The 16,335-nt window shown below is 40.4% G+C and overlaps 1 protein-coding gene across 6 annotated transcripts in view; it reads right to left on the bottom strand.

Moving 5' to 3' along the window:
* The window catches only part of HNF4G (hepatocyte nuclear factor 4 gamma), a 138,590-nt gene that overhangs the window by 119,095 nt on the left and 3,160 nt on the right, over positions 1-16,335 (bottom strand). For 3 of the 6 annotated variants that reach the window (XM_089335442.1, XM_089335441.1, XM_089335443.1), the window contains exon 1: positions 6,888-7,101. The exons of the other annotated variants lie outside the window; for them this stretch is intronic. The gene's annotated coding sequence lies outside the window, so the exon portion shown is untranslated. Of the gene's footprint in view, positions 1-6,887; positions 7,102-16,335 lie in introns of those variants that run through there. 6 annotated transcript variants of the gene reach the window in all.

Raw genomic sequence — 16,335 nt, 5'->3', positions numbered from 1 at the left:
GATACTTTAAGAGGAGCTGGTAATTTTCTCTTATGGTGGGTGGGGGGTGGATTATGGTTACATGAATGTATACAGGGTAAAAATTTGGGGTCAGCATTGTGGTATAGTGGTTAAAGCCACTGCCTGTGACACCACCATCCCAAACGGTCTCTAAGTCGAGTCCTGACCACTGCACTTCCAATCCAGCTCCCTGCTAATGGCCTGGGAATAACAACAGGAGATGGCACAAGTACTTGGGTCCCTGCCACCCATGTGGGAGACCTGGATAAAGCTTCTTGGCTCCTGGCTTTTGCCTGGCCCAGCCCTGGCCAATGTGACCATCTAGGGAGTGAACCAAAGAAAATAATATCTATTTCTACTTCTCCTTCTCTCTCTATAATTCTAACTTTCAAATAAATAAATCTTTAAAAATAATACAAATCTCAGAATATAGTTAAGATAAGCTACAACTGAAAAATTTTTCATTTAAAAGCAAAAGCAATACAAAAACACATGCCAGCAGACTAAAAGAAGTTAACATCTTGACTCACTAAATTAACTTCTGTAAATTAATATTAAGAAAAGAAAGGCTATATTCATGGACATTCATTACAAAATTATAAATAGAAAAAAGTTAAAATTGATCTGTACAAAAATTATTGAATGTTGTAATTCTGCTTTTAAAATAAAAAACAGGCCTGCGCCACGGCTCACTTGGCTAATCCTCCACCTGCGGTGCTGGACCCTCGGATTCTAGTCCAGGTTGGGGCGCTGGATTCTGTCCCAGTTGCTCCTCTTCCAGGCCAGCTCTCTGCTGTGGCCCAGGAGGGCAGTGGATATTGGCCCAAGTGCTTGGGCCCTGCACCCACATGGGAGACCAGGAGGAAGCACCTGGCTCCTAGCTTCGGATTGGTGCAGCACACCGGCCGTGGTGGCCATTTGGGGGATGAACCAACGAAAACAGGAAGACCTTTCTCTCTGTCTCTCTCTCTCATTGTCTAACTCTGCCTACCAAAAAAATAAATAAATAAAATAAAAAAATAGAAAACAAGCATAAATATAAGAGTTGTTAAGAACTGAGTCCTGGGGGCCGGTGCTATGGTGTGGTAGGTTAAGCCTCGACCTGTAGCGCCGGCACCCCATGTGGGCTCCAGTTCAAGTCCTGGCTGTTTCATTTCCTATCCAGCTCCCAGCCAATGGACTGAGAAAGCAGAAGATGGCCCAAGTGCATGGGCTCCTGCACCTGTGTGGGAGACCCAGAAGAAGCTCCTGGCTCCTGCCTTTGCAGCCATCTGGGAGTAAACTAGAGGATGGAAGATCTCTCTGTGTCTCTTCCTCTCTCTGTCTGTAACTCTGCCTCCCAAATAAATAAAGAAGCCTTAAAAAATATTGAGTCACTTAAAACATTATTAGGAGGCAGATAAAAACAAAATGAAGTTAGGTCATGCTTTCAAATAAGGTGAATGGCACTGAGAGGACATAGAGAGTGGCAAGACTACAAAATTAAGCAAAAGGGAAAAAAATCCAAGCAGAAACAATTCAAGATATGTGAGTATAAATCTATATAGCATAGGAGGAGGTCAAGGAAGAGTAGATCAAGCTTTAAAACAACAAATTCAGGAAATCAAGAGTCTGGTGCAGTGCTTAAGACATTGCTTGGATGCCCACTTCCTGTATCAGAGTGCCTGGTTCAAGTCCCATTTACTCTATTTCCAGTCCGCCTTCCTGCAATGCACACCCTGGGAGTCAGCAGTGATGACTCAATAACTTGAGTTCCCACTACCCATGTGGAAGGCCAGGATTGAATTCCAGGCTCCTAGCTTCAGCCTGGTGTAGTCCTGACTTTTGCAGAAATTTGGGGAGTGAAGCAACAGCAGAAGAACTCTGTCTGCCTTTCTCTCTTTGCCTTTCAAATAAAATGTTAATAAATTTAAAAAAAAAAAGAACAAATTAAGGCAACTAAATTTCACAAATGAGGATACAATAGTATTTAAGAATTCCTTGGGGCCGGCGCTGTGGCATAGTGAGTAAAGCAGCTGCCTGCAATGCTGGCATCCCATATGGGCGCCCGTTCAACTCCTAGCTGCTGCACTTCTGATCTGGCTCTCTTCGTTCACCTCGGAAAGCAGTGCAAGATGGCTCAAGTCCTTGGGCCCCTGCACCTGCGTGGGAGACCTGGAAGAAGCTCCTGGCTCCTGGCTTCAGATCGGCACAGCTCTGGCCGTTGTAGCCATCTGGGGAGTGAACCAGCAGATGGAAGACCTCTCTCTCTCTCTCTCTCTCTCTCTATCTGTATTTCTGCCTCTGCCTCTCTGTAACTCTGCCTTTCAAATAAATAAATAAATCCTTAAAAAGAAGAGAGAGAGAATTCCTGAATATCGTTCCTGCATCTAACTGTCTGGGTAATCCCCTCTTGTAAACTAAGGATGATGATACAGTCATCAGCTTGTTATGGGGACCAAAGGAACTGATGCAAGCAAAGCCGTTAGGGCAGTCCCTGCCCATAAAAAGTGCCCAATGAATATCAGAAAATAAAACAGGGGCTCAAAGTTTGCAGAAAAATGTTAAGAGAGAAGATTAATTTATCTCAATTTTCCCTAACTTTAGCATTTCAAAAAATGTTAAAACTAACAGCTTTCAGCCAGCGCCATGGCTCACTAGGCTAATCCCCCACCTTGCGGCGCTGGCACACCGGGTTCTAGTCCCAGTCGGGGCGCCAGATTCTGTCCCGGTTGCCCCTCTTCCAGGCCAGCTCTCTGCTGTGGCCAGGGAGTGCAATGGAGGATGGCCCAAGCGCTTGGGCCCTGCACCCCATGGGAGACCAGGAGAAATACCTGGCTCCTGCCATTGGATCAGTGTGATGCGCTGGCCGCAGTGCCCCGGCCGCGGCGGCCATTGGAGGGTGAACCAACGGCAAAGGAAGACCTTTCTCTCTGTCTCTCTCTCTCACTGTCCACTCTGCCTGTCAAAAAAAAAAAAAAAAACAAAACCAAAAAAAATCTAACAGCTTTCTCAAAGTCCATATAATTAATTTGACAATGATTTTTCTCATCATTCAGAAATTTGGTATTAATTTTATCTGGTATTTACTAAAGCTTGATTTGTACAATTGCACTTTGTGTAATTTAAACATGACATAGTTGCTGTATATATGGTCATCCTGTTTATCTAAACCATGTTACTAATTTCTATATAAGCATCAAAGCTAATTAAAGACTTGGAACTTCGTAGGCAAGATGATGGCTACAAAAACAGATAAATCACAACGAAGGAAACAACAGCGTTTTATTTGAGTATTCAACAGATCTATTATTATTTCAGTAAAAGTCTATAATCCAGACCTCGAAAATAGACATTGTTCAAGTAAAATACCCTACTGTTTCCTTACCTCTCAGAGGAACAGTGGTAAATATATATATAGCTATATGCCATATATATAACTATATATATAATTATATACATATATATACATATAACTATACTATATAGTTAGATATACTATATAGTTATATACATATAACTATATATATAGTATATATATATATATATAAAAAAAAAAACTAAGGGTCCCCAGGGAGCTTGTAGTGCCCCATCTCTTGGCATTTCTTTAATAATGTCCTTTGCTAGAATTAATTTTGCTCTTGTTCTCGCCCACTAAGTTTCTTTTGCTCCTCTTTGCTTCAGCTAGAATTCAGACCCTTAATGAATAACAGTAACTTTTTCCCAGCACTGCCCTCTCCCATCTCACCCACACACATAAAAACAAACAGCAGTCATTTCCACCAACCACATGAAGAAAGGAAAACCACAGTGTTGCTCCAGGTTGTCTCCACACATACTGTGCAGGAAAGGAGATGAGTCTGTGCAAGCACTGGCCTCCACCAGCCCCAGTCCCCGCACCTGGCAAACTGCTTCAAGTGCAGCTTCCGGCTGCCATGCCAGACCTGCTGAATCAAGAGCTGGGAGGGTGTGGCCCAGCAATCTGCAGGATCATTGGCTGCCTACGCCACTCTGACGCCCACTCAGGATGCAGAATGGTTTGTTTATGCCATTCCCATGTAAACTGCCTCATAACTAATTTTCAATTTTTATTTTTAACTGACACATGAAAATAGTACATATTTATGGAGTATTATGTGTTTTGACACATGTAAATATCATATAATGTTCAAGTCAGGGTAAATATATCAAATTCCTCAAATATTTATGACTTCTTTTTGGCTAAAACATTCAAAATCTTCTATTAAATATTTTTTTTAAGAAAACATGAAGGACCTGGCCGGCGCCACGGCTCACTAGGCTAATCTCCCGCCAGCTCTCTGCTGTGGCCAGGGAGTGCAGTGGAGGATGGCCCAAGTCCTTGGGCCCTGCACCCCATGGGAGACCAGGAGAAGCACCTGGCTCCTGCCTTCGGATAGGCGCGGTGTGCCAGCCACAGCGCAATGGCAGCGGTGACCATTGGAGGGTGAACCAACGGCAAAAGGAAGACCTTTCTCTCTGTCTCTCTCTCTCACTGTCCACTCTGACTGTCAAAAAAAAAGAAAGAAAGAAAGAAAACATGAAGAACCTTATCATTATAACCACTGTACTGTGCAAAAGAAAACCAGAACTTCTTTCTCCTATTTAACTGTAACATGGTAATTTTTAAAGGTAGTAGAAACCTAGCCGCACTACCAACTAACTATCCAGGTACACAAACCCATATCAACCCTGTTTACATTCAAACATAATTAAGATAAAGACAATGGGTTTTTCATTTTCAAAAAATGTCAGAAAATGATTTTCTCATAAATCTATTTACAGGTCTTTGAACACAGAAAGCTGATGTATCTAATCTGAAGAAGCCAATTCAAAGTTAGATTGTCAGAGCAGGCATGTGGCACTGTATTCCACATGCCTGCCCCATTTCCAATCCAGCTTCCTGCTAATGTGCACCTTGGTAGCTAGCAGGTGATGGCTCAAGTACTTAGACCCCTGCCACCCACACAGCAGACCCAGGTGGAGCTCCTGGCTGCTGGCATCTGCCTGACCCAGTCTCAGCTGTGGCAGACATTTGGGAAGTGAAGTGCTACATGCAAGATCTCTCTCTCTCTCTCATTCCCCTCATCCCATCTTTCAAATAAACTAGTAAGTTACATTGTCCCAAAAATAAATCTGGAATCATCCCAGACATTGAAAAGAGTCCTATAGATTGAACCACCTTTGGTTAACGTTTAAATACAGACTGACCAACAAGGTAACCACTCACTTCATGGGATAATTGAGCACCTGAATAGTAGCTAGTAAAAACTGAGATGTGCTGCAAGTATAAAAAATATACCAGATTTAAAGGACTTTCTACGAAAAAAGAATATAAACTTTCTTACTAACATTCTTATATTTTACATTGATTATACACTGGAGAGATCATGTTTTTGAAATGTTGGGTTAAATGAAATAAATTATAAAGAGGACTTTCCCTCGGGATGGCATTGTGGCAAAGCATATTAAGCCACAGCAGCTCGGGAAGTTGCCATCCCACATCAGACTGCCAGTTCATGTACCAGCTTCCTGCTAATGCCTGGAAAGGCAGCAGATGATGGCCCAAGTGCCCAGTCCCTACCTACCACCCATGTGGGAGACCAGAATGGAGTTCCAGGCTCCAGGCTTCAGCCCAACCCAGACTTGGATGTTGTGGCCATTTCGTGGAATGAACTCATGAACTCATGGACAAAAGATCTCTTTGTGTCCCTTTCTGTCTCTTCCTTCTATCTCTTTTTTGCTCTGCCTTTGAAACAAATAAGCAGATAAATAAATAAATCTTTCTTTTTAAATGACTTTCCCTTGTTTCTATTTGCCTACAATGAGAAGACACAAGCACATACGGGGTTGAATTACACTTCAATTGCAGAGTGCTGTTTTAGAGTTAAGAAACCAACGCCTGGTAAAAATCATATTTCAACCCAAACATAAGCAGTCATGTGATATAAATTGTCAAGCTATATGTAGATCAAAGAATATGTCAAACATTTATTTTCCTCTGTATGAAATACTTGGTATTCTAATTTCCTTTCTCCACTTGCTCCCCTGGCCTTTTGTTTTATTCTTTTTTGGTACTGTCTGCTTAAGCTTTTGCTGCTGAGATCTTCCTGCCAGTCGGTCCCTTGGATGATCTCCAGTCACCAACACTGAAGAAGCCACTTGTACAGATAGAGGAAACTCTGAGTAACTGAGCCCTGAGGATGAAGACACACTCACATGGTATTTATGTGTGGGAAGTGGAGGTAAACTTGGAAGGAGTAGCAAATGCAAATGGAAAAGGCCCTGAGATGGGAAATAATGGGCTTTTACTGGGGCACTGAGAACAAAAAGCCTGAACATGCCTAGAATGTAAGGAGCTGTGGAAGACTGCAAGGGGCAGAGAAGTCAGGGAAACAGCACAGATATCGCACACCTCATAGGCTACCACCGAGAGCCTGGAATTGACTTCTTGCCCAATGGGAAAAGATTCAAATGGTTTTAAGCAGGAAGATGGCATGTTCTTATTGATGTGGGAAGAAGGTCATCTTTGAAGGGAGATACATGGAAACAGAAAGAGCAGTTCACAGATTATAAGAGCTGCCCACATGTGCAGTAACTGTGGCTTGGATGATGGAGCAGACCTGAGAATAAGTGGAAAATTTGAGACTCATTGGGAGGTAATTTTAGAAGATCTATAATTCACCAATATATTCTAGAATGTAGAAGGAAAGGACAGAAATTAAGGAAGATTCCTGGTTTTCGATTTAAGCAAAAATTGAGATTTGCTGTCTTTTTTTTTTTTTTTTTTTTAATACCAATTTCTAGGGGCAGGCGTTGTGGTGCAGCAGGTTAAGCCATTGCTCGAGATGCCTGTGTCCTATAATGGAGTGCATGGAAACAGGTCTTACCTCTACTTTGGATCCAGCTTCCTGCTAGTGTGCCTGGGAGGAAGCAGATGATGGCTCCAGTGGGCTCCTGCCACCCGCACAGAAAACTGAATGGTGTTCCTGGCTCTTGGATTCAGCCTGGCCCAGTCCTGGCTGCTGTGAGCATTTGGGTGTAAAGCAGCAGTTGGGAGATTAGTCTCTTCCAACTTCTCACCAGAATAATGCCATATTCCAAACACCTGTGATTCACAAGTACCTATATTGTTAGCGAAATCAAAGTATTTGAAAGAATGAATCATGGAGCTTTAACTGCAATCTGAGAAACTCTGAAACAATCTGTTTAATGCATAACTTCAAATACAGAAATTGTCCTTTGTACCTGACAGCCCGAGTGTGTTTATCTTTCTCAATCAGAGCAGTGGGGATGGTGTCCCTGGGACCTACTCTCACATCTTGGCACTTTTGCTATAGGTCAAATGCTCTACTGAATGTCTCCTTCTCATTAACCTGAAAGGAAAATAATTCAGCAATTTCTGAATTATTACATGTGCCAACTCAATGCTTCTTATTTGAACTCAACACAGATTAAGGCGGTGTCTACATGCTTGTATGAGGACCTGTACTCCACAGACAGTAGAAGCCTAAGGAAAAGAAAGATAAACTTAGAATATTTTCTCTAAAATACAAACAATCTCTACCTGCTTTGGAGTTCAGCTCACTACAGCAATAGTCACTGATAGTTTTAGTGACAGAGACATATGCACCAAACTTCCCTCTGCTGCTACATAATCAAAACACTGCACCATTTACTCAAAGGCCAAGATGGGAAAACAACAGTTAGTACTAAAGGAGTGAACAGCAGAAATATTCTATTAGAAATAACAGACTGATATCCAGGTTATTCATGAGAGCATCTTCTTTGTATAAAGTAGTCAGCGATTCCGTAGTCATCTCAAGCCACAACAATTTTGCTCTTTGTCCTGGCCAAAGGGGCTGTTCAAAAGGAAGTTTATATTAAGCCAATGGTGAGGGAAGTGTGGATGGGATATATGTTAAGAGAGTGGGAGGCTTTCTGGAGCTCAACAAAAAAGATTTGTGATCCAAATGTTTGAACAGGGTTGATTTAATACATGCATGAACCATAAGGAAGACTTGAGCAAATACATGCATGAACCATAAAGAAGACTTAGAACATTTGAGGTTGCAATAAGACTAAATCACTTTACAGTTACCTAGCTGTTAGGGGCTGAATTGTGTGCCTCCTTCCCCCAATTTCTAGATGAAGTCCTAACCCCTAGTATACAGAATATGATTGGTTTGTATAGGACTTTTAAAGAGGTAATTGAGGTAAAATGAGGTCACATGGGTGGGCCCTAATCCAATACAACTGTTGTTCCTATAAAAGGAGATTAGGGCACAGCCAAAACGCAGACCAAGGGGCAACCATGTGAGAACACAGGAGAGAGCAGCCACCTGCAAATGAATGAGACAGGCCTCAGGAGATATCAAACCTGCTACCACTTTGATCTTGGACTTCCAGCCTCCAGAACTGTGAGAAAATACATTTCTGTTGTTTAAGCCACCTTATGTTATGACAGCTCTATAGCACATTAATAAACCTACCTAAAGAAATACTCTTTGCTTCATGTATGAAAAGAAAAGGATTTTGAGAAAAGTGCTAAGTACTTGTATTTTCCCTGTATCTGATATAAACACCCTCCCCCCAAAAAAGGATATGCAATCTCTGCAGTGTACATATTTTATAGGAACGAATTCACATAACTGGTGCCCACATGGAACATCAGCACCTCAGGCAGAGGCTTAGCCTACTATGCCACAGAGCCGACCCCATAGCTGCTTCTTTCAAAGAAATAAGCTGAGCTCAATTTCTCTAGATGAAATGTCAAGTTTTTGACTCACTAATAAGAAATAAATCAGTGACTTAGAAAACCACAGTATTATTCAAAAATTGTTTTACGGTATGTATTTGGCCTAGAAGCTTGATTCCATATCCGAGTACCTGGGTTATACCTCCAGGTCGGGCCTCTGACTCCAGCTCCCTGTTAATACCAACCCTGGACCAATGGATGAGTGCTTTTCTTTTTTCCAGTGGGTGTCACTAGGCATAAATAAAGTAATGTAGAGGAACACACTATAAATTGTGTTTATATATGAAAGAATTCTCTAAACTTCAATTATTATAATCAATATTATTAATAAGACACAGGTCTTTACCTTTGAGCTTCTTCCTACTTTTGTAAATTCACTTTCTACCATTTTTTCCTATTTCACTAGATGTTAGAGCCTCCTAGAACCAACTTCATATTTTTCACCGTAGTAAATACTATTTCTATCTGTGATTATAATACCATTTTTTCACTTTTTCCTTTTCTCAAATTGTTCCTACCTCTTGTAAAATAATAAATTCATATGGGTAGAAAATATTTTCAAAAACCATAATTTATAGAAGATTTATATCTATCATACATAAAAACTCTTATAATTTGATAATTAAAAAATAAACAACTCAATTTAAGAAGGAAAATGCATAAGTTTGAAACAAAATTTCCTCAGTAAAAGGCATGGATATTACACATGATCATGAAAGGAAGCTCACATTACTAGTCATTAAAGAATTACAAATCTGTCATAATCACTATCATCTCATATATTTTAGAATGGGTTAAATGTAAAAGACTGACTACTAAGTGTTGATAAGAATTTTAAAAAACAGGAACTCTCAGGCCGGCATTTGTGGTGCAGCAGGTTAAACTGCCATTTGAGTCCCAGGTCCTCCACTTCGGAGCCAGCTCCCTGGAGGGTGGCAGAAGATGACTGGTTTGGACCCCTGCCACCAATGTGGGAGGAAGCCAGGAGGAAGTTCCAAATGACCTGGCTGTTGTGGTCATCTGGGGAGTAAACCACTGGATAGAAGATTTCTGTCTCTCTCTGTCTCTGAAACTCGGCCTTTTAAGTAAATAAATATATAGATGAATAAATGAAGTGGTACAACTTTTCTGGAAACAACTTGACCTAGCCATTCTGCTCCTAGGTAATTCTATAAAACTAATGAAAGAATATGTCTACAAAAATACTTTGTACAAGAATGTTCACAGCAGGTATATGCAATGGCCAAAAAACTGGAAATGACCCAAGTATTCATCAACAAGTGACTAAATATATTACTGACTATCTACAAGATAGGTATTCAATGTCATGTGATCCACTGAAAAAACTTTTAAAAATAAATTATTGTTATATGCAACAAAATGAATGATTCTCAAAATGCTGAGTCAAAGAGCCAGACATAAAATACTGCATGAAGCCATTAACAGAAAATCTTAAAAAATGCAAACTAACCTACTGGAGCACAGCCTACATCAACAGTTACCTCAGGACAAATGAGGAGTAGACAGGAAGGAGAATGAGAAACGGTTCCTAAAACAGTTTGAAGAAACTTTTAAGGGTGCCGGTTATGTTCACTCTCTATTGTGGTGATGGTTTCATGGTTATAAATATACAGATATATTTGCATATATGTACATCATGTGTCAAGACTTTACAAATTATACACTTTAAATATACACAGTTCATTGTATGTCAATTGTGCCTAATAAAATCTTTGTCTTTTTTTCCCCAAAGTGATAAACAACTGATACAGACAGTAACATGGACAAGTCTCAAAATAGTTATGCTAAATCAAAAAAAGATGCAAATGAGTACATACTATATTACTCCATTTATTTATTATTCTGAAAAAGGGAACATCAGAGACAAAAGCAGATAAGAGTTGCACAGTCAGTAGTGAGGAAGGCTGATTGCAAAAGGTCACAGGTTAGTTGGGGCCAGGGGTACAGTCATTCCATACCTTTCTTGTGATGGGAGTTATATCACTGTACTTTTGTCAAAACTCATTGAAGGGTATGCATAAAGAAGAGTTTGCCGAATGTAAATTATATTTCAATGAATAATGAATCTGACTTAAAAATAAAGAATTTGGGTTGGGCATTGTGGCAGAGAAGGTAAAGCTGCCTCTTGGGATGCCCACATCACATATCAGAGTACCTGGATTCGAGTCCCACCTCCTCTTCTGATTGAGCTTCATGTTAATGTGCACCCTGAGAGGCAGTGGATGAGAGCTCAAGTACTTGATTCCCTGCCACCCATGTAGGAGACCTGGATGGAGCTTCTGGAGTCAGCCTGGTGCAGCTCCAGCTGTGGTGGGAATTTGGGAGTGAACCAGTAGATGGAAGATCTCTATATATCTCTTTCTTTCCATCACTCTGCCTTTCAAATTGATTAAATAAACTTTTTTAAAAAGAGTATTTCTCAGCAAATTTTTGCTTTTGTTATTGATATTTGACTTCCATTCTCTGCCGTAATCACTAATTAGTTCAGTCAACACATACTCGTGAAGGCTCAACTACATGCCCAGCTAAAAAATTGGGGCAATAATAACACAATTTTTTTCATTACAGACCTAACACTCAATGAAGGATCATCAAAAATCTAACCATAATGCATGACTAAGTTGATAAGTGTAATGACAGAGAAAGAACATCATAATGAAATAGATATATTGAGTCAGTAGTCAGAAAAGTTTATTTATTTGCTTTATTTGAAAGGCAGCGAGAGACAGAGAGAGTTCCCATTCACGAGTTCACGCCCAAATGAATGCAATAGCTAGGGCTCTGTGAGAGTAAAGCCATCAGCCAGCAGACAAGAACTCTATCCAAGAATCCCAAATGGGTAGCCAGAACCTAATTACTTGAGCCATCACTCCTGCCTCCCCAGATCTGTAATGGAGGGAAGCTGGTGTCAGGAGCTACAGTTAAGAATTGAACATAGGCATTCTAATATGGGATGTGAGTGTCTCAGTCTTAGGCTAAACACTCACTCCCAGGAAAGATTTCAAAGATAATATTTGAGCAAAGACCCACATGATACGTGAACGTTGGCTTGGCTAGATGAATGTATGAAAATAAATGATGGCGACCATGGCTGGCAGTGTTCCAGAGAGTGGATACAACACTTTTGAAGGCATGATACCCTCGAGAAACTAAAACAGATTTATTCCAGTTGAAGACTAAAGGAAAGGAATAGAGAGAGATGAGAGCTGGAATTAGAATTTATGGATCAAGTTACAAATAGTCTAGAGATTGACAATTAAATTATAATTTATACTCAGGACACTAAAAGGTTAACAAATGATTTTAAGTAGAAGACAATGAATCAGATTTTTTTTCTGTGTCTGCTATCTCAGAAAATGATTGGAGGCCACTAAGACTGGGAAAGGAGAACAATTTGCTAAAAAATTCTGATTCAAAAAAATAATTACTTTACTGAAAATTAACTCATAATAGGGTGACAGTATTCTCTGTAAGTACCTAAACAACCTCACTCAAATGACAAAATGGACTTCCGCTGTACTATATAGACCACGTTTTAAAACTGGAACAGGGATCAGCAGGTTAAGCTGCTATTTCTGACACCTGCATCCCCTATCAGAGTTCACAGGTTCAAGTTCTGATTACTCTGTTTCTGATCGAGCTTCCTGTTAATCCACCGTGGAATGCAGCAGATTACAGCTCAAGTATTGGGCCTCTGCCATCACCTGGCAGACCTTCCAGGTCTGGCCTATCCTTAGCTGTTACAGACATTCAAGGAGCAAACAAGCAGTTGGAAGATTCTCTCTCTCTCTCTCTTTCAAATAAATAAATAAATAAATCTTTTTCAAAAATGAAAGCTTGCTGCACAATCTTAAAGAACGCAGAGGGAAAGTCAGCTTCAGTCCCGCCTACTCTCACTTTTCATATTCTCCAGTTCTTAAACTCAGCTTAAAGCCTCAAAACATATGGAACAGTGTTGTGTTCAGCAGGCTAAGCTGCCTCCTACAATGCCAGCATCCCATCTGAGGGCCAGTTTGAGTCCAACTGCTCCACTTCTGATACAGCTCCCTGCCAGTGTGGGAAAGCACCTGACAGACTTGGGCGCCAGTACCCACATGGGAGATCTGGATAGAGCTCCAGGCCATTGGCTTCGGCCTTGCCCAGCCCCAGCCATTGAAGCCATCTGGGGATTGAAGCAGTGGATAGAAAATCTTTACGTGCCTCAACCCCCTTCTCTCTTTCTCTGTAATCCTGCCTTTCCTATAAATAAAATAAATCTTAAAAAAAAAAAAAAGACACAAAGTGGCTCTAGATGTAATTCTTTTCTCATCTTCTTTGCCTCAGGACTCTTGTAAAAGCTTCCTACTATCCACCTGTCTTTGTCTTTCCCTTTTTAATCAATCCTCAAAAATGCTGCCAGCAAATCTTTAAAAAAAAAAAAAAAGCCATATCCCAATCTTCTTAAAGACTTTTCATGATCTCCCATTGTCTAGTGGATAGAACTCCAATGTTTGTCACCCACATGTAAGACTGTTAGAATCTGGTTCAGTCTTCTCCAATCATCTCTTGCTACTATTCCTACTCCATTATAATCTCATCTGTTCCAAATACATTTTTCATTCTTCTCCACTCAGCAAATTCTAACCAGGGAATCATTAACTCTTCCATGAAATCTCTCCAGGCTGCTTAAGCTAAATGTGCCTTTTGTGCTTCTGTTTTACATAATATGATGCTGGCAATAATTTTCACTTTATATTCTGGATGATTTACATGAGGCCCTCAAAAAATTATGGAAATGTATGTTATGAAAAACTACACATAAGTATCAAAAATGTTTCTGCATTGAAATAAACTTATCTTTTAATTCCATTTTCCCACAAACTTGATGAAGCACCCTCATTTGTGCTTGTCTTTTCAGTAGAACATTTGTGTTTGAGGATGGGGACACTGCTTTATCTATTTAGTCTTCAAGGCACCTAGTACAATCCTTATAAACTAATTTCTGCTAAATGAATGCATATCAGCCTTACTTGAAATATACAATAACAACATTTGAAACAAGAAATTGCAAAATTTAAGAGGCCAGCATTCTGGGGTAGCAAGTCAAGCTTCCGTCTGTGATGCCAGCATTCCATACGGGCACCTGTTTGAAATCTGCCTGATTGACTTCCAATTCAGCTTCCTATGAATGCACCTGGGAAAGCAATAGAAGACGGCCCAAGTGCTTAGGCTCCTGTAGCCACCCAGGAGATCAGGAGGAAGGCCTGGCCCAGCCTTGGACTATTGCTGCCATCTGGGGAGTTAACCAGCAGATCAAAGTGTCTCTCTCTCTCTCTCTCTCTCTCTCTCTCTCTCTCTCTTTCTCTGTCTCCTCTCTCTCTGTAACTCTGTCTTTCAAATAAATAAAAAATAAATTTTAAAAAGAGAACTTGCAAAAATTAAAATAAAAATTAATAGACAGGTTCTGTAATCTTCAGTAGGGCAGAAGCATAAGCACATCACAAGGAACAATAGTCAAAGACTCAAAACACATCAAAGTACCAGGTCTAAATGATACAGTCAACATTTTTAAATGAGGTGGAAAGACACTACCTAGTTGTCTATATCAATGTTTTGCTATCATATAGAAAAGTGATTCTTCTATATTGTAAGTATAGAGAAAACATTCAACAAATAAAATGTTTGACTTAAACAACACAAAAATTCATCCACACACTTTTTGAGAGCAAGACTATTATTCTCATTTCATAGCATTTTAAACTGAAGCACTAACATATTAAATAATTTGCTCTGGTTCACACAAGTGGCAGAAGGCAGAACTGAGATGCACACAGGCTTTAAAGATTCCAAAGCCCATGTTCTAGCCATTGAACTACACATATCCTGAGTGAATTTTCTCTATAATGCTTAGAAGCTTTACGATGCCGAAAACTCCACAAAGTCAGGAATTGCCTATCTTACTCATCAATGTACCTCTGAAGCCTATTGGAGGGTTTGGCCAGGCTTCTAGGGTAGGGATCCATAAACCTTGGAAGTTGCATGCATTCTGTTTTCAAATGTGACTATAATAATCTCTAGAGCGAGAGAGTCAATAACAACAGGTAATGCTTACTAAGAACTTACTACAAATCAAGCAGATTTTAAGAGCATTATCTCAGTCATAACAACAGCAACAGAGAACACATATTGGGTGCTCAATATATGCCAGGCACTGTTCTAAATGTTCACCATGGATAATCACATCTAATTTATCTACCTGTTCTTCAACATAGGTGGTATAATTCCATACATTTCAAACAGGAGGCAATTGGACCTCAAACAGGAAGACCTGCAGGACTAATATTCCCCCAGTTAATAACTGGGCAGTGAAATAAACCCTCCCATCTGACAGTCAATTGTGATCTCTTGACTTAAGATTCCACACATCTACCTTCCCGGTCATCTTCAAAGGCCTTCATGCTCCCCAAAATATTAAGAGTGTCATACAAGGAGAGAAAAACTGAACAACAAATTTTCCAGAAAGCCATCTTGATAAATTGCAAGATGTTCACAAGAACACAACATTAGACATTGTTAACAAATTCTACCATGCAAAGAGCATTAGCTGTCAGCATGGATTTAATATAAGGTAGGAAATAAAGGCAGCAAGGCAGATCTGTTTTTTCAGATGTGTCCACAATGAGTGGACAAGACAGTATTGAGTTACAAAGGTGCCTATGTAAGCATCCAAACATGTGTACATGTAGCTCCTACAAATGATGCCTCAAGAGCAAGGTTGCCACTAGCCCTCGAAAAAACTTTGTGACCTGAGAAAGTGTCTTTCTCAGGGACTACCCAGCCCAAGAAAGAAGACATGATTTGGTCTGTAAGTTGGGGTCAAGTCTCCAGTTCTCATTCCCAGTTCAGTGGGGGCACCCCTGTGCCGTGAGCATCCCCAGTGACAACATGAAGCTTCTTGTCTCATTCTCAAGGCCTAGTGCAATGGACCTGCATTTTTTTTTTTTTTTGGACAGGCAGAGTTGAACAGTGAGAGAGAGAGACAGAGAAAGGTCTTCCTTCCGTTGGTTCACGCCCCCCAAAAGGCAGCTATGGCTGGCACGCTGCACTGATCCAAAGCCAGGAGCCAGGTGCTTCCTCCTGGTCTCCCATGCGGGTGCAGGGCCCAAGCACTTGGGCCATCCTCCACTGCCTTCATGGGCCACAGCAGAGAGCTGGACTGGAAGAGGAGCAACCGGGACTAGAATCCGGTGCCCATATAGGGTGCCAGCACCACAGGCAGAGGATTAACCAAGTGAGCCAAGGCGCCAGCCCCCAGACCTGCATTTGAATCCCAGCTCTATTCTTTGCAAATGTGTGACCTTCATCAAGTTATTTAACTTCTCTCCATTTCAATAAAAAGGGGGAGAATATGAATATGATCTGCCTAAGACTGTCAAAGGATTCTAAAAAAGAAAACTCTTATAAATTACAAGAGTAACTTGCACAGGTTAAGCATTCAATAAGCATTAGCTAAGATATGTATACATTTATCTGTAAGTATAAATATATATATTCAATATTCTTAAATAGTTTGTTTACCT

This window comes from Oryctolagus cuniculus, chromosome 6 (assembly GCF_051225735.1).
Source record: "Oryctolagus cuniculus isolate XC-2025 breed Fujian yellow rabbit chromosome 6, ASM5122573v1, whole genome shotgun sequence".
NCBI classification, from domain to species: domain Eukaryota; kingdom Metazoa; phylum Chordata; class Mammalia; order Lagomorpha; family Leporidae; genus Oryctolagus; species Oryctolagus cuniculus.
The sequence above is the reverse complement of the archived record's forward strand: the minus strand, read 5'-3'. Positions and strand labels throughout refer to the sequence as shown.